Consider the following 26,690-nt stretch of genomic DNA (forward strand, 5'->3'; position numbering starts at 1 on the left):
CATGATTGTCCAGGTTCATATTGCAATATTCCTGCCCAGTGATAGATTGAGTTACTTGTCCAAGGAGTTCTACTTTCCTTAAGTGGACAGTGATATTTAGAAACTAAGATCTGGGTGCTAGGTGTTCTCATTACTATTGGAGGTTGCTGGTTCCAAGCTGCTCAGTGGAAAAAGATAGGAAATATATTTGTATATGTTACATATACACACAAATATATTTTATTATTTTTACATATGCATATTTATTTAGGTGTGGGGGTAGAGATATATGTTTACATATAGATTTATACTTATATCCGTATGTAGTTTATCTATCTAGAATACGAAGAGTTCACATTAATATCTCCACTTTAAATGCAACAACATAGAGTTCATTCTAGTTTTTGCCCCTTCCCTATTTGTAACTCCTTAGTCCGACATTGAGAAACTAGGCTCTTACTATCCTTAACATCACTTATTTTATCAATTACCCTTATGTATCTAATCATTGCCACACCTAACCTGGATGTCCAGTTAGAATATACTTGAGATAATTACAGCCTTAGCTGACATCTGCCTAAAACTACATATACGGCTGCAAGTGAGAACCACCCAGTTAGATCCAATAAACTCACAGAATCATGAGAGATAATAATACATTATTGTTTGAAATGACCAAGTTGTGTTGTGGTTTCTCATGCAACCACAGATAATCAGAAAAATGAGATCAGCAGGACAGAAAAGAAGGACAGCAAGTACCAAAGCACCTAAGAAAATTACCTAACAGAAATTTGGAGGATGATAAACACTAGTATCTTCTCATTTTACATCACAGCTTTGCCTAGAAGTAGCCCTAATACTATCTAGAGGGCAATACGGACATATTCAACTACTTGAACTATCACGTTTACAAATGATTTCATAGGAATTGTGACTGCATGATCTACACAAAGCAAGATTCGTAAAGACAGATTAAAATAAGAAATGTAGAACTAGTTTTGTCTTCTTAATTCTCTAAGGTATCTTGAAAGGTCAATTAAATTGTACCTCATTGTTCTTATCTCGAAGGTCCTTTTTTAATCTGTGTATTTTGCCTTCCAAGGAGCTGCACTATAAGGTTACATAGAGAGTCTTAAAAAATCATGAATGAAGAAACCACACAGAAATTTAGTTTTCCCTCAAACATCTTTTAATCCCCATCTTGTTTTAACAGTAGAATCTATTCTACTGCAGCTTGCCTTCTCTTTGTGGCTTGGCCTGCTTCTATTCTTGGATGTTTGGAAGGCCAATATATTGCAAATTTATTGCCAAACGAAACTTTGAGCTTTGCAAAAGATACAGAATTCCATGGAGACCATGAGAAGGATATTAGAGAAATACTTAGATCTCATGTGAAGTCATTGGCAAATAAGCAATAAACAATGGGAGAAGAAAATGTTAACAAAAATAAGGATAGGCAGGGGTTTCAAAAGAGAATGATCGTTAAAAATCAAAGACTTAAGAGAGAGCTTTGCAAAGACTGATTAAGCATGTGTGTATTTGCAAGAATAATCCTCCTTATTATCATACTGAAAAAAAAACACATTTTGTGCAGATATGATATCATGCAATAGTACAATTTTGTCAGTAAATTGCACCAAGAAGAAAACAATATTCTTTGTCTTTTCTAAATATTGAACCATGTTTGCAATTGTAAACTAAATTTAGTTAAGTATTAGATTATATTTAATCACATTTTTATAATTTTGGTTTTATTTTTCAAAATAAAGTTCCAATCACAATCTTTTCCTCTATTTTTACAAATGAAATTATAGTGTCAATTTAATGTTGATTCATTTCAAGTGCCTTTTCTCCCTATATTAAACATATTAATCATCCCCAGATGAGGAAGTAAAACTCCAGATGAGTAGCCTCCAGATTAGTAAGAAATAATTTTTTGGATAATGGTTTTCATTATCAGTTAAGGGAAGATATTTTCTTAAGTAACTCAGAGCTTGCAAGCAATGGGTAAATAGACTTTAATATAATAAGTTCAGGTATTAGTTTACATGAAACAAACAACACTAAGATAATGGAAAACTTCTCTCAGGAAAGGATATATTCAAAGGAAATTTTGTATTTGATTTTAGATATTTTAAGAGAATACTAAATACAGCACAAAATGTTAAATCCCACAGTCTTTCTACTCTCCTTTCATTCATCCAGGCATTTGGTTGAAAATAAGTGATTTCAAATGAATTTTAGGCACAGAATTCTTTTCCCTTTTCTTCCCTTTATCCCTTCCCTTTTCCCACATTCTTTCTACCTTAAATTCTTTTTCTCTGGAGCTTACAAGAAAGGCATATATATAAAACATATACAAGTATACAGCTGTAGTTGAATAAAGGGTTCCAAACCCAAAGTCAATTTATCCAGTCTCCATGTACCCTCTTGCTGTGTTGGCATCTGGGATTCTTCCATGATTCCCTAAGAATTAAGCTAAAGATGACTTGAAGCCACTGGACTATCTTCAGTGTTCTATCAGTTTAGAATCCACAATTCTATCAGTCAGATGATTAATTATGGCACTATGTGGTCATATTTTATAGTGTCTGTATCATAGCGTTTGCCGTTCTTTTAGAAATTCCTTCCTGTGGTGGGAAATAATTGTCAGATTTGTACTACATGGCTCTTCAATGTTTGTTCTTATCAACTGAATGAAAAGAAACAAATGGCCTAAGAAAGGTCAATAAGGTTTAACTCCTAGGAATATGTTACATCGATCAAAGATGTTATTTTGATGTGGAATGGTTGATCGAATGAAGATACACAATCAGCTGTGTTGTAGATATTTTAGACCATTCCAAAAGCTGGAGAGAAGGAAGAAGGGAGAGGGAGAAAAGGAGAAAGGGAGAGGGAAAGGGAAAGTGGCGGAGGGTGGGGGGAAAGAGAGAGAGAGAGAGGAATAATACACAAATTCAGAGACAGGTAAAATTTTACTACTAACTAATTTCCTAATGGCTTTTGAGTTCCCGGTACCATTTCTTTATAGTCTTGAGTGCCTAGGACTCTGTGAAATTTTCTTTTATGTTTCATAGACATACACATATATAGATATAGATATTCCTTATTGAAATAAATTAAGTTTACTTGAAACCAAGGAAATTTTGATGGGCATACAGGCTTAAATTGGAAACAAGAGCCCCCCAGTAAGTAGTCTAAAGCATTTGTTATATATTTCAGTATATATAGAGAATACTTAAAATTGTTTATCTTTTGACTTATATATATTATACTTCCAAGGGTATTCCTTAAATGAATGAGCAGAGAATACAAATATTTTTGCACAATTTCACATAGCATTATTTATAACATCAAAACTGGAAGCAAGTTTAGCATCAAACAGTAGACTAGTAGCTAATAAAGAATGGAAGAGTCACGTAATGAGCAATTATGTAGCCATTTCAAATGTTTTCTAAGAACATTTAACATAGGCTGTCACATTATACAACCCTAGGAGGTGTGTCATAGTCTATGTAAATGATGTCCTTTAGGCTTTTGCAGTGTCCAGACGATACTTATATACACAATATATGGCATATTAATGATATATTAAACATTAAGCCAGGTTTGACATTATGTTACTGTCAAATAAAAAACGAAGTATCATTCACCCAAAACTCTTTGGTATAATCCCAAATATATAATTTATAGATTTAAATGAATATATATACTATTCATTTAGATAGATTATAGAGATATATGTCAAATTATTATAAATTATCTCTGGATGTCAGAATTATGAATGATTTTTTTTTAATTTTAACATTTTCTTTTTTTTCTATAATGAATTCATATTGTTGGAATCAGAAAAAAATGACAATTATAATTTTAATGCTGCTATCTGTTGGCCTGTTAAACATCAAACACTGGGTTTATAAATAACAAAATCTTCTATTATATACCACATCTAATGTACTCAGGTATCACCTTCATGGCAATTCTGTGGCTATGCTTTACATTAACACTCAACTATTAATTTTTTTTTATTATTCAATACTATCTGAGATATCCACTTATTTATGAATTGCTAAACTGGGCACTTTTCTCTAATAAGGATCTGACTAGACTTAAATATACTGAGAAACAAACTCACATTTAGTACGATCAGTGATTTTGTTGACATAATATGTAATTAGTATTTTGCAAGTTCCTAAACTATAGGAAAGACAGAATTCTCCAGGATTTTCCAAATCAGTAATAGGCTTTGATTTCTCTATACTATAAATGGATTTAACCTCTAGATGTACTGGTTTTCCCATTTGCAAATTGATGATATATAAGCTTGCCTAAATGTCCTCTGGGGATATGATAAAGATTGGTGTAATTTAAACTAACAGGAAACATTAGATTTAACTATGGCATAAACAGGAAAACAAATCTGTGAAATGTTTTAATACCTTTATAGAAATGGACATATTAAAGAGGTCTGGGGACACTTGACAAAATATTGACAATAGTAAAGTCCCACTGTGGTGGAAAAAGTGACCTAGCTCACACATTGAATACGTGTATCTTCTACCCAACACAACATAATTTTCCAGTAAGTCTCAAAGAAGGACCACAAGCAACCTTAATGTGAGAACTGAACTGTGTGGGGCCAACCAGTCAGTTAGAACCTAATCCTAAGAAGCAAGTGGTCACAACTTGGGTCCACACCCAAGCACCATGCCAATATCAAAGGATGCATTCCTGTTGTCAGTCTGCTCTTTCACCTTGAAGGTACTAGTCAAAGAACTACTAACCATGAATTATGAAGCTCCAGTCCTGTGTGCCCACTCATGGTTTTAGTATTCTACATATATTATTTCTAATCTTCAGAAAACTCTTTAAGTAGATTTTCTTATCTCCATTATACAGAACAGGAAACAGAAGCACATAGATTTTAAGTGATTTGCCCAGGGTCATTCAGTTACTTGGGGTTGACTCAGCATTCAAATTCAAGGGTGTGAAACACAAATTGTTCTTATACTTTGATGCTTCCTTCCTGTTACTGAGATTGTAAGTGTTGAGACCCTCAATGTTAATGAAAATATATGTCTTATCTAGAAGACAACTCATAGATGGCCAATAGCTTATTTCTGTTTGTGGATATGATATGATATGATATGATATGATATGATATGATATGATACTATATAATACTGCTTTCTAATAGCTTCCAAGATTTATTATTTTTCAAGTGATTTGTATTATCTATTACCGTATAACAAGTTACTTTAAAATGTAGCAGCTTAAAACAGCAAACATTTATACTCTCATGGTGTCTGTGCATCAGAAATCCAAGCATGGCTTAGCTGGCTGCCTCTGGCTTAAAGTCTTTCATGACATTGCATCAAACTGTCAGCTTGAAGCTATGGTCTTATCTGAAGGCCTAATTGGTTTGGGGAATGAGGAGAAGATTTGCTTCGAATTTCACTTGTGTGGTCCCTCACCAGGTGGGCCTCAAGTCTCATCACTGGCTCCACCCAGATAAGTGTTCCAAAAGAGAGTAAGACAAAGCATCAAACACCAAAAATACAGTCTTTTGTAACTTAATCTCAGAAGTGAGATTCCATCTCTTCTGCTGTATTCACTTCATTAAAAGTGAATCAGTAAGTTCAGTTTATACTTAAGGAGAAGAGGTTGCATCTTATACTAGAAGATGAGGATCACTGGGGACTATCTTAAAAACTACCTATCACATGATCTAACACAATTGCCCAGACAATAGAAGATTATGATATCTACTTACAAGTTTTCTATAACTCCAGGATTGTTGTAGTCAGGACTCTAATATTAACTAACAGAATGCCAGTGTAATCTGGCTTAAGCAAATATAGGATATTTATCAGGTAATTCAAAAGTTATGTATGGGTCAAGCTTCTGACAGACTGCATTGAATGTTTAAATATTAGCAGGTACCTGTCTGTCTTGTCTCTTCTCTCTCTGGCCTTATTTTCTTCTGAGTGCCTTTATTTTCTGGCAGACTCACTCCACATTGTGTAAAGGTTAATTCTAGTGACCCTGGGGGAACATGGTATATAGTGGCCACTATCTTTTTGCCGAGGCCAAACAAAGTTTTTCATTGGTTCTCTGAATAATTAGGACTATGGCATGTGCTATCCCTGGTGTGGGGTTGTGGCTACCCTCATATGAATCATATGAACAAAGTGTTTTAGGGAAATTTGGTTCTAAAAAGTAAAAGATTACAAGAATAAGGGGTCATTTTATGGGAAGACAAAAATTTTAAAAATATCTAAAGAAATAAAGAAAAATAATCACAATGTTATAGGCTGAATCATGACCCCTGCCCCCGCAAATTTATATGTTGAAATCCTAACACCCAAATGACTGTATTTAAAAATAGGGCCCTTATGGAGGTGATTAATGTAAAATGAGGTCATAAGCCTGGGACTTGAATCCCCTTGTCATCTACAAAAAATCCTGAAGTTGTCAGTATTGGTTTCCTGGGTCTCCCATAACAAATTACTACAAACCAGGTGACTTAAAACAAGGGACCAGAAGTCTGAAGTCAAGTTGTTGGCAATGTTGTTACCTTCTAGAGTACTATACACAGACAGGTAATTACAAACAACCTGTTAAATTGGGCTGAATAGGAATTATAGGAAATTCCTTAATGGAAAAGAAAATATTTTTTCAATAAAATTTTCTACATAGAGTTCAAATGTAAGCCTCAAAGATTCCTTAATGTAGTGTAATTTGTAATAATATCATAAAAAATCTTTGTTAACTTTATTGAATTTTTATGAAACCTATCACATAAGAACAAAAAAAGTCTTTTAACAATTATAACTAAGTATATTAGTTTTCTAGAGCTACTGTAAGAAATTGCCATAAAGTACGTGGCTTAAAACAGTGGAAATCTATTCTTTCATGGTTCTAGAGGCTTGAAGTCTGAAATCTAGGTGTCAGCAGGTGCCTGTTCTCCCCAAAGGCTCTCTGGGAGAGTCTTTCTAGCGTTGCTTGCTGGCTAGTCTTGGCTTACAGATGTATCACTCCAATCTGTGCCTTTTTCATCACGTGTTTTCTGTATGTGTCAATATCCAAATTTCCCTTCTCTTATAGGGACAGCAGTAACTGGATTTAGGGTCCATCCTAATCCAGCATGAATTCATTTGAACTTGATTAATCTGCAAAGACCCTATTTCCAAATGAGATCACATGGACACATACTGAGGTAGGAATTCAACATATCTTATTGAGGAATACAATTCAACCCGCAATACTAGGTCTTAAGATTCTTTAAATAAATTGCATTAGAAAGGAAAAGAACATTAGACTCCCTTATTTCACTTTATTGGTTTCTATGAATAAACAAGAATAATTTATAGGAGGAAAGTTAAAAATCATAATTTTGTTAGGACTCCCACTGTACTAATCTAGTATTTCATGAATAAATCTCACATTGTAATTGGTTTCTGATTAAAAATGTACTGTCTGCATAAACTATTAAAACTTACCCACCTTCAAATTCATACTTACCAAATGATCTTTTCTTCAACTAGTGCATAGTCTGTAACTTTGGCATGGGAGTCACATGCTTAATATCACTCCACTGTGCTGAAGAGATCTGTTTAAACAAATCACAAAGCTGTGATACAGGACAGAACACCAAGGCAAAAACATTTCAGCTTCTTCTATTTAAAGTCATCATGGTATTTAAGAATGCAGGCAAACTACAGGTTGCTTCAAGTTTTAGATCATCATTCTCCCACAAACCTTCAAATCATGTTCTAGGTAAGAGCTCTGAAATTCCAGCGTTCACAGTGACGTTGCACCTGCATGTAGAATTCTCTACCTTCCCTGATTCGGCAGCTATTCTAGAACTGAGGATCCACATTTTGTTACTTTTCCTTCAGCAAGACCAACAGTCTCTGATAATATTTCTCCAGGTTCTGTAAATTTGGGCTAAATTTTCAACATGTTAAATTAAAATGTTTTTGTTTCTTCATTTAAAATATCCAGAGAAAATTTTACATTTTTTGTGTGTAAAAATAGAGCAAGTAGGTGTTATGTAATGGGATGATTATTATCTTTCTTATATTCTCTTATTTGCCCCACTCTCATAGCCTGAGTACCCCAGAAAAGAGTCTGAACCAAAATGTATATATTAATGCTCTTTGGTAGGGGTGAAACATTATGTGCAAGGGCAGTGAGAGTGAAGGAAAAAGGGAAATGAGGCAGGAGTGAGGAGGAGAAATGAACCCAGTTGTCTGTGATTTTACAAGAAAATTCAGTCAGTTATTATTTAGTCATATGGGATATCTCTGGACAAGCTTCATGTCTCTTAGGTGGGCGTGGGGTTTGGGGAAAAGAGTAATTCATCTGATGGTTCTACTATTTCTCACTGGTCACATCTGCTCCAGGGTCTATGAAGTCCCCACACTCCTGGGTTGTATGATCTAGCTCTTCTACAGAACAACAGAGAAACCATACCCTTTACAGCTTTGACCCGGCCAGTGGTTTGGAGACAGTGGTCACTACCAGTTGGGGGGTTCTTGATCTATAGTGATGATGGCAGCAGTTGGACTTTATCATCCCCAGAACTGTGTATGTCAAAGCTAGGGCTGCTCAGGCCAAGAACAAAGTCAGGAAGTTGAGGTCTGGAGAGTACACGTCAGTGCTGCCTATTGGGCAGTACATAACTGGGTCTACACACAGCTGGGTTGATCTTTAAAGGTCATTTATTCCAAATGTGACTTTAAAAATATGAGGAGATATTTTCGTCTTCAGTTAAAATGGAGTAATAAAGACTGAATTTACCCTCCCATTGGAGACAATTCCCCCATAAGGCAAAGTATATAAAACAACAGTTTTCAAGACACACAGTGTCAGATGATGAAGGAGAGTGCAACCTGAGAAATAGGAAACAAAAAGGTGAGCCTAACAAATGCTTCCTTAAGACTTTCTGGGCTAAGGGGCGCCTAGGGTGGCTCAGCTGGTTAAAGCATTGGACTCTTAGTTTCAGCTCAGGTCATGATTTCAGGGTTCATGGGTTTAAACCCTGCATTGGGTTCTGTGCTGATTGCACAAAGCCTGCTTGGGATTCTCTCTCTTCCTCTCTGTCCCCTGTCCCCCCCACCACTTATGCTCTCTTTCTCTCTCTCAAAATAAATAAACTTTAAAAAAAGTTTCTAGGCTAAGAGAGCTCCAGTAGGAGCCTAGTGTATGGAGGACATGGAACTGTGTGTGTAAACTGAGGTAGCTAGAATTTACAGTGCAGAGTATCAGGAAGAAGAGAGCAAGAGAGAGAGAGAGAGAGAGAGAGAGAGAGAGAGAGAGAGAGAAAGCAAGCAAGCAAGCATGCTCCAGGAAGATACCCCTTGAGTATGCGACTGGATACTAACACATGCATGGAGACTACTCCAGGCTGAGGAAAGAACCATCTGATAGTTTTAGAAGTAACAATGCCTAGCACTCACACAGGATTTGGAGTAATGTTTGTTACCACCAGCTGAATTGGAAAACCTCATGATGAAATGGCACTGGGTAAACAAGAGACTTCCCTGAATCGTGGGAATCTTTAGCCTTACCTAGAATTGCTCTGATCCTAACAAATATAAAATCAAGACCCAAAAAGAACAGGGGCACCTGGGTGGCTCAGTCGGTTGAGCGACTGACTTCGGCTCAGGTCATGATCTCATGGTTTGTGAGTTCGAGCCCCATCAGGCTCTGTGCTGACAGCTCAGAGCCTGGAGCCTGCTTCTGATTCTGTGTCTCCCTCTCTCTCTCTGCCCCTCCCCTGCTCATGCTCTGTCTCTCTCTGTCTCAGAAATAAATAAACATTAAAACAATTTTTTTAAAGAAAAAAAATTTAAAAAGACCCAAAAAGAACAAATTGCAAGTAAGTTAAATGCATCATAGAACAAACCTCATGAATATTTGTATAAAAACAAAACGATCCAGAACTCAATAGAGTAAAATTCATGACTGGCAAAAACAAAAAACAAACAAAAACACCCCCCAAACCATTATACCCTTGCAAAGCAATAATAAAATATAAGCCACATTGAGGAGAAAAAAAAAACCCCAATAAATTGAAACTGGACTAGAAGTAATAAAATGTTAAAACCAACAAATGAGGACATTGATACTGCTAGTACAACTATATTACATATGTTCAAAGAGTTGAGGAGAGGCATGGAAGATATAAATCCACCCAATTTGCTTCTAAACAGAAAAAGTTTGATGTGTGACATGAAAAAAAAATCTGAATGTGATTAAGCAAGTTAGGAGACATTAAAAAGGAAATATTTTAGAATGGTTAAACTTGAAAATGTTGACCACACCAAATGTTGATAACAAAGTAGAGAAACTGGATATCTCGTGAACTGCTTATGGGAATGTCCAATAATATAACTACTTTGAGAGACTGACAGTTTCTTAATCTGTTTAACATATGTGTGCAATATAATCTAGTCACTCCACTCCTTAGCATTTTCCCAAAGACAATGAAAGCCTACATCCCTACAAAGAATTGGGCACAAGTTCACACAATAGCTTTATTTGTAATATTCTACTAAAAAGACCAAAATGCCTATCAACAGGTTAATGGGTTGGCAAACTTTGGTATGCCCATGTAATGGATACTTGTCAGCAAGAAAAAGGAATGAACTATTGATATATGCTACAAAATGGATGAATATTAACATCGTTATACTGAGTGGTAGAATTGAGACAAGAAAGCATACATACAGTATGATTCCAGTTATATAAAATTCTAGAACATAAAAACTAATCTATAGTGACAGAAAGCCTATTAGTTGTTGCTTGGAGAAGGGGGAGGAGGGACAGAGAAGGTTGAGTGGGAATGACTGCAAGGATCCGTTGGTGGGTATTGATATACTCATGATCTTGATTGTGGTGATGGTTCACGGTAGGTACACATGAAAACTAATCAAATTGTATACTTTAAATATGTGCAGTATATTGTGTGGTGTTAAAAAAAAAAAGAGGAACCTGGAGAACAAAGGTTTCACAGGGAGTCATAGGTAGACCGATTAAAGTCGTATTTCCTTTTTCTATAATGCATTTCCTTTATTCTTAAAAGTATTTGAAAACAACATTGATTATTAGACGTAGTGTCATGTGTAAATGCAATCCATAATAATTTACAGTTCTGTCCTACTTCTTCCAAAATCAAAGAACCACAACTGCAACTGTTATTCACATGGATGTTGAAAGGCTGGGAGTCCACATGTTGATGGAGCCACCATAGCCATGGTTACGATATTGCTTATTGTGGACTCCATAACAACAAAGGATGTGCGATGAAAATTCACTAGTCTATACAGTAATATTCACTTCACACAGTGTTTGGAGTTTCTCACATTTTATCTTAGAGCCACCTGCAAGCTCATTAAACACAGATATCTGGGACCCATTACCAGTTTCTGACCAAGTAGGTGTGGTAGGGGGCTGAAAATTTTACATCTCTACCAAATTTACAGATGATGCTGATGCAGTTGCTCGAGGGACCACACTTTAAGAATCACTAAGATAAATGCGCCAGACAAAAAGAAAAGGAATCCCTTCATGCAGTTGAATTTAATTATTCATTTGGGTTTGGATTTAAATATGTCCAGGTGGCAGAGAGCAAGCAAGCATCTGAGCAGCCCAGTGGAAATACCCCTGTCAGATGCTCATCCGTCCTTTCCTGTTTCCTGGATCCATTTAGCTCACCACAAACCTATTTTGTAGGTGTAGGAGTCACACACAGATCTTTCTACTTTTCAAATTTAAAATGTTTAATGGTAGTCAAAGGTAGCACCGTGTGCAGTTGAAGCCTCGCAGAACCAATGAAGATCATTGTCCACTTGTAAGTTCAACAAGGTGTTTAAACGCCTGTCCTATGTCACACTCTGTGTCAGGTACTTGATATTCAGTGGTGAGCAAGTTGGGCATGGTCTTTACCCCTTGGAAATTCCTGTCTATTGGAAAAATTGTCATTACATCAATAATCATACAAATAAAAGAGCACAATTATGACAAATGTACAGAAGGAGAGCTGTAAATATTATTGACGATCAGTACAAAAATAATGTTCCTGTGAAGACAATGCATGTAATTCTATAACTTGATTGGATCTGTATCTGCCTCCAATTCTAATGATAATTTCTGATATAGTTTGCACCGGACAATTCTAATAGACAATTTTAAAGCGTATGGCATTCCACCTCCCATTTACACTTTCATTGCCTTTGGTTTTATCCCTGAATTTGTATCTTCTTTCTCTTGTAAGTTGATTTAACTTCTACCTTTTATTACTTTTATATTTTTAGAAGTTATGGTGTCAGTTTATTTAATGTTTATCTTTTCTTTGACTGATTTCATCTCAACCAAAATAGATCTCTTGTTTAATTTGTTATTGTACATTTGGAAGAGAATCAGATTTTCTGAGCTTCACTAAATTACTTCTTCTTTTACAAGACAAATGCTTCACAGGAGACCTTAATGTGAGTATTCAATAAATACTTTTCCTCCATTTCCCATTTTGTTTCCTTTATTCTTGCATGCACAGTAAGCTTGTGAAATTCATGAATGATAACTCTCAAAATTTTCTTGAAACCTGAAATTTAAGTATACCACAATGTTTGCATAAGCTTCTAGCTTTCACCTAAATGCCAGTATAGTTCCTCTTATCATCTCACCTTTTAAACTTACATGAAGAGTTTTATGCAATGCAATTTTCACATTAAAAGGAAATTTTTAATTCCTTGTGAAGGTTACCGTGTAACTAATGATGAACAGAAAAAAATCAAAGTTGCCTCGAGAAGTAGGTGGGGAACAGTTGACCAAATTGGTGCTTTTTTTTTTCCTTTTCTCAGGTCTCAGGACATTTAGAACTTTACAGCATCAGAGCTGAGGGCCAAGCTCTCAGGGATCACAGCTTTGACAACATAATTGCCTGAGACATTCAAGGCTAGGCTCTATCACCAGCTGAGTGACTCACCAGCTCATGTAGAATACATGAGATTCAAATTTGTGACGGAGCAAAACTTCAAATAATTCCAAATTATGAATGCCAGGGTTGCTTGGGAATTGTTCATTCTGTCTTCCAGCATTTGTAAAATATTTATTCAACAAATTATAAGATCGTGGCCAGTGATGAATACCAAGCCTCTATACTTCATGTTCTATAATTATGCCAAGTTGTATAAAATCATAGACCTCAAGATCCTATGACATTATTTACAACTTGTTTCTTATTTCTCTGATAGCTGCAATACCATTTTAGATCCTTATCCCATTCATCCATTTAAGCATTTTTGACATCTACTATGATGTAAGCACTTTGCCTACTTCTTCATATGATAGGCTCTACTCACTTAAAAAGCCTATAGTTTGGGTAGAAAGAAACACAAACAGACCATTACAATAAAATGTGAAGAGTACTGTATCACAGGGAAGCCCAGAAAAGAAGAGGAAGAAGGACACATCAAGTTTATGAGGTTTAATCCAGTAAGTTTTCCCATTGATTTTCCTCTCATTCTGAACATGGTTCATGAAATAACATCATAAACATGTCCAGAGTCAGCAAGTACCACCCAGCACCTATGTTTTAGGCCCCACTGCAGCTTTCATTATTAGCAGATCTGACACTTGCCTGTTCTAGTAAGTTATTATGGTTTCTATCAGGACATAGAAAATAGATGTGAAAATAGATGTGATAGACTTGGAATAGAATTTAGTCATGGGAAAAATGTCTGTTTTAGGTTAAAATATCATATCAAATAAATAGTTGCTAGGTGACAACACAGTGTGATTCATATTCTGCAAATGATATAGCTGTAAAAAAATTAAAATTTAGTTTTTCTTTAAAGCATTTTCTCATATTGTCTAACGATGCTAGGTCGGGGACTTTTTTTAAAAATTTTTTAATGATTATTTTTGGCACAGAGAGAGACAGAGCATGAGTGGGGGAGGGTCAGAGAGAGAGGGAGACACAGAATCCAAAGCAGGCTCAAGGCTCTGAGCTGTCAGCACAGAACCCCACATGGGGATCAAACTCACAGACTGTGAGATCATGACCTGAGCCGAAGTCAGACGCTTAACCAACTGAGCCACCCAGGCACCCCTAGGTTGGGGACTTCTAATACTGTAGGACAAACATATTGACCATTAAATTTTTATTTCAGGAGGGAGTTACTGATACCCAAAGTCCCTGCTGAGACACGGTAGGGTTTTATGATGTGAGATTTGAGGTAGATTTTCCCACGACTTCCATTGTCTCAACTTACTCCAAAAAGGAAAAATAAAAACCTATATTAAATGAAAGCCCAAAGAATTATTAGAATTGTATGGTTCCAAACAGGGCAAGAGAGTAATATAAGTAATGGGAACATATGTCAGTAGAAACTTACTTTCTCTTTTCCAAAGATAGTGTGCCCCTGTAGGGAGAGACTATCATTTGTTCTTTGGGCTGGCAATACTTAATTCTCTGTTCTGTACTTGGTAGGCACTCAATAAACATTCGGCAATGATTATAAAAATAATGAAGATGAAGTTATTTTAATTTTAAATTAAGTTAAATTCTAGGAAGGTTTTGTAATAAAAGTAAATTTAATATTTCTCCCAGCTCTATTCTTTGTTCTTTAGGACATTTCATAAGTATGTCTTGCCTGTTCAGAATGACACTATGCATTATTCTCAAAGGCATGAATTTTTTCAATCTCTGGAGTCATATTGATTTGGAATAAACATGTCCTTAAAATTCTAATTTAATGTTCTCAGAAAATTTTGCCATTATGGAAGTCACTTTCATATGTTCCTGTGAGAGTCAAGGGAGAGATTTGAATTTCTACTTGATTTCTTGCTTCTATTCAATTTCCTATCCAAGGTGTCAAATTTATCTCTCACTTGTGACTTTCATAGGAAGATATGAGGGCTCCAATGGCAGAACGGAAAGGACTATATTTATAATTGTCAGTATTTTTATAGCAACAAGCTGCTGGATCAACAAAAGATAATACAGATTGAGCCATTTATATTCTTACAGCTATAATTTAATTTTACGTGGGAGAAATACATAACTTTTCTTTTATGTTTACTTAGCTATCTGTGTCTTGGAGCCCCTTTTTTGCCTTTGAATTGCCAGTTATCTTAATACTGTTTTTATCTTTTATTTTCTGTGAAAGCAGAAGAAAAAATTTTAAGTGTAATGACTATAAAAGGAAATGACACCTTATAAAAGGCATTGTTAAAATGAAGTACTAAATGTCAAGATTCTTAAAGCACAGGAGAAAATTTACATTAGTTTCTAATTATACTCTATCAGCAAATTAAAAAATACAGAGTCTAAAACTGGAATAAGTCTACAAATGAATCAAAATTGCATTTAAAATGTCTTTTCTTTACCAGATGATCAAAGTACCTTTTTTTTTTTTTTTTTTCTGTGTGAAATGCCACCTGTTCTATACAGCTTTCCTGATTGGTTGAAAATGAAATTGAAAATTCTGTGCTTTTTCACATCCACCTCAATCATATCTTTTCATTTTGCATTTTGTAGTTTCTCATAATTTCTCCTTTAATAATCAGTTTCTTATCCATCTAGATGTGCATGTCCTGTGACAGTCTTTGAAGAAAATATATACGCTATTGTAGTAGAATGAATGCTGCTATTACATTAGGTAATCACCCACTCTGCTTCTCTATTTTCCTTAAGAGTTCATGAAAACAAAAGGAAAACAAATCTCCTTATTGACCGAAAATTACACTAACAATTCAACAGACGAGCTTCAACAGATGATGAGCAAAGGTGAAATCATATAATTTTGATTAATCCTTCCATTTCAAAGCAAGTTTGACTAAATGTGTAGTCATATTGATCATAAAATCTGTTTTGTTTGATTATTTCCAGTTGCTAATTAATAAACTGTGGAGTTTAAAAAATAGAGGGGACTATAAACTAAAAATCGAGCTACATTCCTGACTTTGTACATGACCATGAGAATGTCAAGTCTCAACTATCCTCAGGTGAGTTATGAAGAAACAAGCCTCTAGAATTTTCTGAAGATTGAAAGCAATAATCCTTCCAACAGTTTTTTTTTAGAAAGTTAAAAGAGCATAAAATTGATATGCAAGCTAGATATAATGACTTTTTTCAAACTACTACATAGAGACACTGGTTAATTAAGCTATGTTTAATTGGAATTTGATTATTACCATGAAGATGAGTATTATTTTTTTCATGTGTCACTAAGACCATATGTTTTCAATAAACTCTTTGAGACTCACCTTAACAGTTACTGCATGAGAACAAAGGAAAAAATAAGTTTCATTTCTGTATTTCTCTATTTAGAATTATTGAGGAGAAAGGCCAATGACCACATCAAAATATAGTTCTTTGAGGTAAGTACCTTAGCGTTGTCAGCACAACATGAAATATTTAAGATTTCTGCAACAGGAACTAAAATGGGCATTTTGTCACACAATACCAGATATGCCATTTCAGTTGGAATGCATAGAAGTGAAGCATGAAACACACCAGATAACCTTATGAAACTATAGTCTCATATCTAAGTTAAAATCATGCAAGAGTATCCATAAAACTTGTACTTCTAAAATTCTAGAAAAGGATTTATCTTGTTTTTTCATTATTTAAAAAAATTTTCTTTTATATTTATTTATTTTTGAGAGACAGAGGGAGACAGAGCGTGAGCGGGGAAGGGGCAGAGAGAGAAGGAGACACAGAATCCGAAGCAGGCTCCAGGCTCCGAGTTGTTAGCACAGAGTCTGACACGGGGTTTGAACATGAACCATGAGATCATGACCTGAGCTGAAGTCGGATGCTCACCTGACTGAGCCAGCCAGGCACCTGTCTTGTTATTTATTTTTAATGTTTATTTATTTTGGAGAGAGAGGGGAGGGAGGGGCAGAGAGAGGATAATGTATGTCATTTTTAAGATTCCACTATAGGAATATGCATTCCCTATCCCACTACCCCACCATCTTTCTAGTATAGTATGCACACTACATTAGCAGGAACAAATATTCCTTCCTTTGGATCTTCTCTTCAACACTCTGGACATTTTAAAATAACGATTTGTCTTCTATAAGACAAGTCATCAACTAAAATATACAGATATAAATAATCTATTTATAGAGAGGCTAATTATATCAATCCAAATAGAACCAAAATTCCTTCATATTTGGACTTGTCCATTGGCAAATAAATGTAAGAAGCTGGCCAAAGTATAATTTAATCCCAATGGGACTGCTATTTAAGGAAAACAAAACAAAAATTCTTAACTTTAACCAATTCTCTTCTATACTCCCCTCTGGGCACATAAATAATAAAAACAACTAATCCCATAGGGATAAATCCATGTCCCCTCCCCAACTTCTTCTTCCTCTTTAATTAGGGACAAAACAACTAAGTAGTACAGTTTGAATATAAACTTGCCAGTATTTCTAAAATGTTACATAAGAAAATTGTCACTAGTATATTAAGAAGAATTCTAACTTGGTACAACATAATCCACAGAGTAAGAAGTCAGGCCTAGAGGGAAAATGAAAGGTCAAAGAGTTGGTTCCAGAAAATCTTCCAACTCTAATGAAATAGTTTGTATTACACAAGGTCTCCAGTCAAAAGCTACTATAAAACCTCAGTCTAAAAATTTTCAGCTTATTTAGGCATTAGAGAGCAATTAAAGCAGCCATGATTAGAGGTACAGATTAAAAAGAGAATGGAAACACACTAAAGGGAACTATACTTGTTTAGCTGCTTTCTCCCATTGAAACATTTACTATTATTTGCCATTTCACAGCGGGACGCTCAGAGTTTAAGCAGAAAGTCTGTCTAGAGTGTTTGTCAAACTTGGGATGTGGTAAAAATATAATGGCTAAAAAGGTAGGTCAGACCCAAATGAACAAGATCTAGAGAAAATGACTTTGTAAGGAAGTGAGGACAACCTTTTTTTGCTTGAGTCATTTGTCAAGCATTAACATTTCAAGGTGTAAGAGACTGAAGAACTAAGAAGGAAGCAGGTTAGAAGGCAAAAAAAAAAAAAAAAAAAAAACAAAAACAAAAAAAACCTTTTAGCAGTCTCACAGCACCAAAAGAACACAAATTGGAAATTAGAATCTTCCAAGACAGAGAGGCAATGGTAAAACTCAAATTTTTCAGGAATATGGGCAAAGTAAAAATATTACAGCTTCTACAAAGCTTCAAACCAGTTCTCAAACTTTATTAATCCTAGCTTAGACTGAGAGAATCTGCCCTTATACTAACTACTCACTAGAATAATTAAATATTCTTTGATAAAGATAATGTCATATAGAGCTTCTTGTCTTGGCAGTCTTTTATATACAATGTTTAGAATTCAAAACAAATCTACAATAGTACCAAATGATCAAAAAACAAGAGAAGGAATAAGTACTAGAAACAGACCCACAGATGATCTAGATAGTGAAATGATAAAACAGAAATGTAAAAATAATTGTAATCAATAAAATAGATGACAAAATAGTTTCAAAAAACATAAGAATATATATATAACATATAACATATATATAACATATAACATATAGAATATATATAAATATAAATATAAATATAAAATATTCAAATGGTAGTTCCAGAACTGAAGGATACAATAACTGAAAAGAATATTTGTGGGTAAATTACCAGCATATGAGATATAAGAAAACAAAAATGTAGGTCAGAAAATAACCAGATTGAAAAACAAAGAGAAAAGAAGGTTGATCTAAAAAAGAAAAAAAGATTAGGAGACATAAGTAATATCGGAAATGGTAAAATGCATATGTAGAAGAAAAGAGAGAAGAGAGAACATGAGACTGAAGCAATAGTTGAAGAGACAATGGCAAAACATTTTCCAAGGCTGTAGAAAGATATCAAGATACAGTTTTTTTTTTTTTCATTTTTTAATGTTTATTTATTTTTGAGAGAGAGAGAGAGAGAGCATGAGAAGGGGAGGGGCCACGAGAGAGGGAGACAGAATCCTAAGCAGACTCCAGGCTCTGAGCTGTCAGCACAGAGCCTGACATGGGGCTCGAACTCATCAACTGTGAGATCATCATCTGAGCTGAAGTCTGATGCTTAACTGACTGAGCCATCCAGGAGCCCCTCAAGACACAGTTTTACAAAGAACTGCTACTCTCCAAAATTATAAATACCCAAAACATCACATCCATACACAATTTAGTAAAACTGATGAAAAAAATAAAGGGAAAATAAAATCTTGAAAACAGCCAGTGTAAAGAAAAAAAAATCCCACATTATTTGACTTCTCCAACTAGCAGTAAAGGGCTCTTATTCTTACATTTTCTTACATTCTTACAGTGATATATTTCTCTAACTGAATTCATCCTAATGCCCCTTATCTTAGAAATTCAAAAAAATTCAAAAATAAATGTGTATAGCTTGGTAATTTGAATGACAAATAGTCACATTAAAAAAATCAGCTTGAGGACATTTAATCATTTCTCCTTTTCCAGCCTGAAATCTTTTCCCTTTATAATTTTATTTTGAAATTTAGGAGGTGACATTTGTTTCTTAATTGGAATTTTAACCTTGAGACCAACTCTTCAACTTGATTTACCATTTTCTCATGAGCTATCCTCCACTGACTCACTCAAAATACAAACTTCGAAGTTCTTAAATTCACAGTGACCATGAAATTTGAATCTTTGTCTTTTGGTCATAATACCATTATACAATATTTATAAGGATGTAGGAAAGAATTATTTTACATTTAGGAAGATAAAACTGTATTCTTTAAGTGGTAATTCTCTTATTTTCCTGTGTAATTCCCTGATGATGAGTGATGTTGAGCATCTTTTCATGTGTCTGTTAGCCATCTGGATGTCTTTGGAAAAGTCTATTCATGTTTTCTGTCCATTTCTTCACTGGATTACTGTGTTTTGGATGTTGAGTTTGGTTAGTTCTTTATAGATTTTGGATACTAATCCTTTGTCCAATATATCATTTGCAAATATCTTCCCCCATTCTGTTGTTGCCTTTTAGTTTTGTTGATTGTTTCCTTTGCTGTGCAGAAGATTTTTATTTTAATGAGGTCCCATAGTTCATTTTTGCTTTTATTTCAGAAAAATGAAACCTTGCTATTTGCAACAATGTGGATAGACTAGAGTGTATTATAATAAGTGAAATAAGTCAGAGAAAGACAAATATCATATAATTTCACTTATATGTGGAATTTAAGAAACACAACAGATAAACTTAGGGGAAGGGAAGGAAAGATAAGATAAAAACATAAGAGAGAGGCAAGCCATGAGAGACATAACAATAGAGAACAAACTGAGGGTTGCTAGAGGGGAAGTGGGAGGGGGGATGGGTTAAATGGGTGATGAGCACTAAGGAGGACACTTGGGATGAGCACTGGGTGTCATATGTAAGAAATGAATCACTGGGTTCTACTCCTAAAGCCAAGATGACACTGTATGTTAACGAACTTGTATTTAAATTAAAAAAAAAAAAAATACACAGTAGCCCACCATGCTGGTTTCTATTTAAACCAAATTTGAAAGAAAAATCATCATTTCTTTTGGATTTATATTTTGTTCATTTTTCATTGGGACAGACTTTCATCTAAACAAGAAGAAACACGTGAACTACAATGGTCAATATGAGGAACAAAGACTGATGGAAGAGGAAGCAAAAAGGCAATGGAGGAAATAATTTAGGAAATTATGGTATAAAAAGTAGAAAAGAGAGGTAGAAAGGAATTATTCAAGAAAATATAAAAGGGAAAGAGTCAGTATTAGACATTCAGATTCAACAGATATTTTTGAACCTCTGTGGGCTTGCCTGTGTGCTGGGCTCTGAACAAAATGAAAAAGGCCTCTGCTTCCAAGGAACTTATATTGTAGTTGTTGTGTATCAGTTAAGATTAGGTGGTCTGTATGAAAAAAAATGTGTGAAAAGATTTTAAAAGTCACATTGTTTTTCTTTAACCCAAAAGAAAACTGAACTTAACCCAGTGTCGGTTAAATTCTACCCTGAAGGCAATTCACTGTTCAAAACAGCTGCTGTGGCCCCAGCTTCCCCATCCATTACCAGACAGCAAGAAAGGGGAAGAGAAAATAAAGCAAAAGGGAAATATTATCCCTTAAGGAACCAACCATGCTAGGAGTCTCTTCCCAAAACTTTTAACTTCTAACTCATTAGTCAGGGCTTCGTCATGTTGAAACCTTTAGCATATATGGAAGAGAGGGAAATAAAATATTTTTGTTGGGCATATCGCTGCTCCAAATAATACTAGTTGTTTGCTCTTAAAGCAGAAAGGGAGAATGGATAGCATGTAGGGATCCAGTTGGCTCTGCCATGGATAGAAATGTGAACAATGTGATCTTTGATTATTATTTTATATTTATTTGCTTCTTATGGTCTTCAAACCATGGATATATTTATAATGATAAAAAAAAAATAGAGACTTATGTTGCCTGAGTCTATTTTCTCCTAGTTGGCCCTATCAGTTATTGTTCATCTAAATCTACTTTTCCTTTTTTCCATTCCCTAAGAGCTTACTTGTTTTTAGTGGAACTGGGAAAATTGTTTAAACTCCAACGTGACTCACAGAACTACTTGCAGATGTTGCCTTTGAACATTTGGAGACTAATGAGAGCTGCACACTAATCTCATTAGATTATTCACAAATAAAAACAATAATTTTATATTCTTAATAGTTTAAGATCCAGAGATTTGGCACAAGACACTGCCAATTCAACCCTATTTCCAGTTACTCATACTGAGGACATATCTAAATAAGTTCCAGAAGCACCTTAAAGTTTCAATCCCATTATAATTCCTGTGGCTAATTACTGGTGGCAGAAGGACTGAGTCTCTCTTTCACATATTAGTTTTGGAAAGTTAAACTCTGTTAGAGTACTAATAAGGAGTATGCTGATTGCTTCTCAGCTCCTACTTCCCTCCCTCACACTATTAGAAAATAAATGAATGGTTAAATCTTTCTCTGAATCAATCATGGAATTTCCTGAGCACAGGAGCTTTACAATTTGCAGTATGCTTTTACCTGTAGTATCTCACTTTATTCTCATACTTTCCCTGTAAAGCATAACAATTTGCAGTTATTACCCACATTGTACCATATCTGAGGGTCTGAGGAGTGACCTGAATTGTTCAAGTCACTTGGCCTGTAAAATTTGAACTATGACCGATTAAAAAACATTTTTTCACTATAATTAATGTCCTTTTAATCTACCCACAAATTTTCGGTAAAATTATTTTCCTATGTTGCTGTTACCAATACAGAAGAAAAAACAAAAAACCAAAATTTTTCTATGTTGCTTCTGCATTCCCCTCTTTTAATTACATTCATACACACTTTCACATCTCTCCCTTTTCTTCCTTTCCAGAGCAATTTGTTTTGTAGCTATCCCTTAATTAATGCCCGTTCTTCACCCATTGGTATAAAGGGCAGGAATGAAATATCAAAACTTGCTTTGTAATTGTAGATTCACTCCTGCTGCGAGGCTGAATGAAAGGAATAAAATTTCAATTAAGCAATTACGGAGGAGTGCCGCTGAAAGCCTCAGGGGTGCAACTGTTCCTCTCCATGATTTTTGCAGCCCTCATTGACCATATGTTGAATTTCCATTTTCCATGGTTTCCTCTCAGGCGGAAATCTCCACATATTGACATGTGTGTAATGGAGGAGCACCACGTGAGGCCCAGTTTTGTATTTATCCAAGCCCACTTGCTTCAATGTCTGTGACAAGAGTAGAATGGGTACCAGCAAGAGGCCGGACATTTTCGATGCCCTGTCAAAGCCTGGCTGTTCTTGGTCCTGTGATGATATGGAAATGGCTCCCTTCTTATTGTGCAAGCCAAGCTCACATGTGGATTAGCCCTTTGAACACCAAGTCCATTTCTTTGCTTTCATTGCTTAGTACTTGTAAGCCAGAACCTGCATAAAGAGTAGGCATTCCCGTTTCCAACCACGTAGACTGACTTCAGAAAGCCTAAGAGAGGCGAGCTCATAGAGTCACGTTGTCTCCAAGATACCAAAGAAGCCACGTTTGATTGTGTTTTCCTGTCTTTCAACTCATAGACTTAAGGTTCCTGCGACTTGTGAGCACAAACTATCAGTCTATAGATACTCAAGGCACTTGGAATCAGTCACCACATGTCTACCCACTGGAATTAATTTGGAGTAACAACATGTTCTGTGGATATTTCTTAGTTGCTTTTTTTCTTCAGTGCCTTTGCTCTGAGATTATAAAGCACATATTTAAAAAATTCTAATAGTTCTAAATGTGAAAATAATGCTTTAATACTAATGTAATATACTAGTACTACTAATATGCTACATTTACATTACAATTCAAATTTGTCATGTCATTATTGTTTCTTTGCATTGCTGACCTTGATGTTAAGAAACAGAAACACGTGGAAGCAGTAGTGATCTTTTGTATCACTATTTTATGAAAGGGGATCTAGGATTCTGAAGCAGAAGTATTCAGGAGTTTGTTTTTAAATGTTAATACCATTGTCAATATACTCTAGAACTTAAAAAATGTTACAAAGAGTGCTGAAGAAAGAACTTTATTTTTTAAAAAACATGAAAAATAAAAAGGAATATTCATTGAATCTTCTCCAGTCCCTATCCCTAATACCTGAGCCTGCAGAAGTGAACACAGACCACACTATCCTTTGCAAACAGGGTTTCGAGGGCTCCCTGTAGGACCAAGCCCAGTGTCCTCACTGGTGCATTCTAAACTGTAATGGTCTGATCCATGCTTTGTTTAACTTTTCTATTTCCACTGTCTCACTTAAGTTCCAGTAATAACATTTTACTGAATTTTCCTGAATAGTTTTAAGCCTCTACATAATTTTCCTAAATTGCTTCAGCCTACAATGATCTTCCTTTCTTATGGATTGAATTGTGTTCCCCCCAAAAGATATGTTGAAGTTATAACCCCCAGTATCTCAGAATGTGACCTTATTTTGAAATAAGGTTAATGTAGATGTGATTAGTTAGGGTAGGTGGGCCACTAATACAGCATGACTTGTGTGCTTACTCATAAGACAATGGCCATATGAAGATTCAAACACACAGGGAGAAGTGATGTATCTGCAATGACTGCCAACCATCACCAAAAGCCAGGGGAGAGGCATGGAACAGATTCTCCCTCATGAAAAAACCCTTAGAAAAAAACAACCCTATAGACACTTTGATTGTGGACTTCCAGCTTCCAGAAATGTGAGAGAATACATTTTTGGTGTTTTAAGCTACCCAACGTGTGGTGTTTTATTACAGCAGCCCTAGGAAATGACTATATTCTCCATTTCCAACTGCTATTGTCTGCCCATTCTATGGAGCACAGTTTAAACATAATCGCTATTCTCCCTAGTTCCTCCCTGAAGGAAGGCTATCAGAAATCTCTTACACCTACCTCATTTCCTCTCACCCTACCTTGTTACTCTAGCCATTTCTATGCAGTCAGCTGCCTACAGACACAACCTGACAGGACCTCATTCAATAACAGGGCATGTCTTTACTTTCTTCCCCTAACCTTCTCTGCTTCCACCAAGTGGGACTTCTCTAGGCTGCAGAAACTGCTCAGTCATACTAACACACACCAATCTGAAAGAGCAAAGGAGTTAATATACTGGAGGGCTGTGAGCCAGTAAACTAATACTCCTCTGTAATGTTCCTTGGATGGATGGTTCTGAGACACATTTTACCCAGTAGCTTGCAGGACTGAGCGGAACCGAGCCCACAGAAAACCAGCTCATCACTACAGCTTTAGATTGCCTTTCCCTTCATTTCTGTGTCATTTTTTTCAGTTCTCTACTTTTTGAGGTCACATTCTGAAATAATTCAGTGTCACAAAAGCTTTAGTCTTAAGTTCTGCTTTGGGGGTAGAAGGTAAGCAGGCTGAGACATTTTTCCACCATAGATTGACTTTGCACTGTAAATATTCGTGTGGAAAACCCTGCTTTGCACTTGGTTATTTGTGAATGCATATGAATGTCCTGATTCATCAGGAGGCTCTGGCTGCTGTGGCTGTGAGGGATGTCTGTGGCCTTGCTTTATCTAATATAGGACCCAGGGCAAAGAAAAAAGTGAAAATAACAAACAACCACCAATAGCAGTTTCTAATACTATATATTTAAATATTTAAAGGTAACAATTCAACCTAATAAATTATCAAATAAAATAGGTACCCTCCTTCCACTTGACAAATACGTCTTCGTAATGACCTGGAAGGCCAGGTTAAATTCAGGAAACTTGGATTTTTTTCTGGTATGGGAGTCCCATACCAGAGCACAGCAGGGAGAGAGGGAGCCAGCACTTGGCCTGAAGCCTGTCCAGCTTTTCTTTGTATCACACCCCAAATACCATCCCACTTTGTCCTGTACATGTGGACTCCCTATTCAACTCTACTGCCTTGGGTCTAGGGATTACACATAATGGTTCAGTCTGCCTTTGATGGGATAAAGCCTGGAAGAAAAGTCAGGACCACTGGACATGGAATTCCGAGATCCTGAGGATCTAGATCATGACCCACAAGGGGCTGTGTGATTTCAAGGTGGGCATATCACAAAGAATGGTCAAGAAGTTTGTTCAATAAGGAAGGTTTGTTTCATAAAGAATTATCTCCAAGCTAAAATGGGCAGTAACAAATCCCTGAAATCGTAGTGCTTGTGAACAAAAACCATAAATAAAATAAATACAACCACACTTTACAACATCAAAAGATCTTTGAAAATAGGGCTTATTCTTATGTAAAGTTGATGAAAATCATAGAGTGCTTCAGGGAGCACTGAAAATCCTGCTCATTGCCCATTGACAGTTCTAGTAATCCTTTCATTATCCTTGAGAATTCCAGAATTCCACATCAAAGAGAGAGTATGGTAATCCCAGAACCCCTGTGGTTAACAGGTAAATACAGAGGGCAGCCCAAAGGCTTATCACTTTCTCTGCCATCTTCTAACCCCATCCCAAACTTTAGTTATATCCCCTACATTGGCAAAATTAGCTGGATTAAATTTTCTGACTGAACAAGTTTAATGATGATGTTTCCCTCCAGTTAGTTTACTATGTTTTATTTTATTTTGTTTTGTTTTCCTATTTGTGTACTTATTTATTTGAATATCTTCTTTAAAAACCCTATCAAGTAATTTGAAAATAGCTATATGGCTACAGTATTAAGCAATCCCATACACCTGGTTTTTTTTGATAAATGGTATATAATAAACAAATTTTTAAAAAGGCTTTTGTCTTGCACTCAAAGGATGCACACTATAAAGCTATGCAAATTCAGATTCTTATTACATTATTTAGTACTGAGCAAACTTATTCATCAATTGTCTTGCACATGCTCTTTTCCAACAACTCATGGTATTTATAATTCATCCATATCAAATAGTGTTTACTAAATGTCTCTCTAGATAACACATTCACTGTTTAATTCTTGGTGTAGCTATTAAAGTGTTAGCTTTATTTTTTGGCATTTTATAGTGAGTGGAGGTATCATGGAATGTCTTAAGTAGGGTGTTTTTACCTTCATTTACCTCTCCCCATTCCTACCCCTGCCTTGATATTCTTATAGTTTCTAAATATTATGGAAGCATGAATAGCACCATGAAAATTTTTTATATGTATTGATGTATAATATACAGCCTAAAGGAAAAAATCACAGTGTGCACACTACACAGTAAA

At 35.4% G+C, this 26,690-nt stretch overlaps 1 long non-coding RNA gene across 3 annotated transcripts in view; it reads left to right on the forward strand.

Moving 5' to 3' along the window:
• The window catches only part of LOC122229454, an 89,159-nt gene that overhangs the window by 22,271 nt on the left and 40,198 nt on the right, over nucleotides 1-26,690 (forward strand). Inside the window, exons 1-5 of one of the 3 annotated variants that reach the window (XR_006206996.1) lie at nucleotides 9,862-12,476; nucleotides 15,686-15,778; nucleotides 15,881-15,996; nucleotides 16,322-16,371; nucleotides 20,583-26,150. This is a non-coding gene — a long non-coding RNA (uncharacterized LOC122229454). Of the gene's footprint in view, nucleotides 1-9,861; nucleotides 12,477-15,685; nucleotides 15,779-15,880; nucleotides 15,997-16,321; nucleotides 16,372-20,582; nucleotides 26,151-26,690 lie in introns of those variants that run through there. The other 2 variants (XR_006206994.1, XR_006206995.1) reach the window with 2 other exon arrangements.

The sequence above is a fragment of the Panthera leo genome, chromosome C2 (assembly GCF_018350215.1).
Source record: "Panthera leo isolate Ple1 chromosome C2, P.leo_Ple1_pat1.1, whole genome shotgun sequence".
Taxonomy (NCBI): domain Eukaryota; kingdom Metazoa; phylum Chordata; class Mammalia; order Carnivora; family Felidae; genus Panthera; species Panthera leo.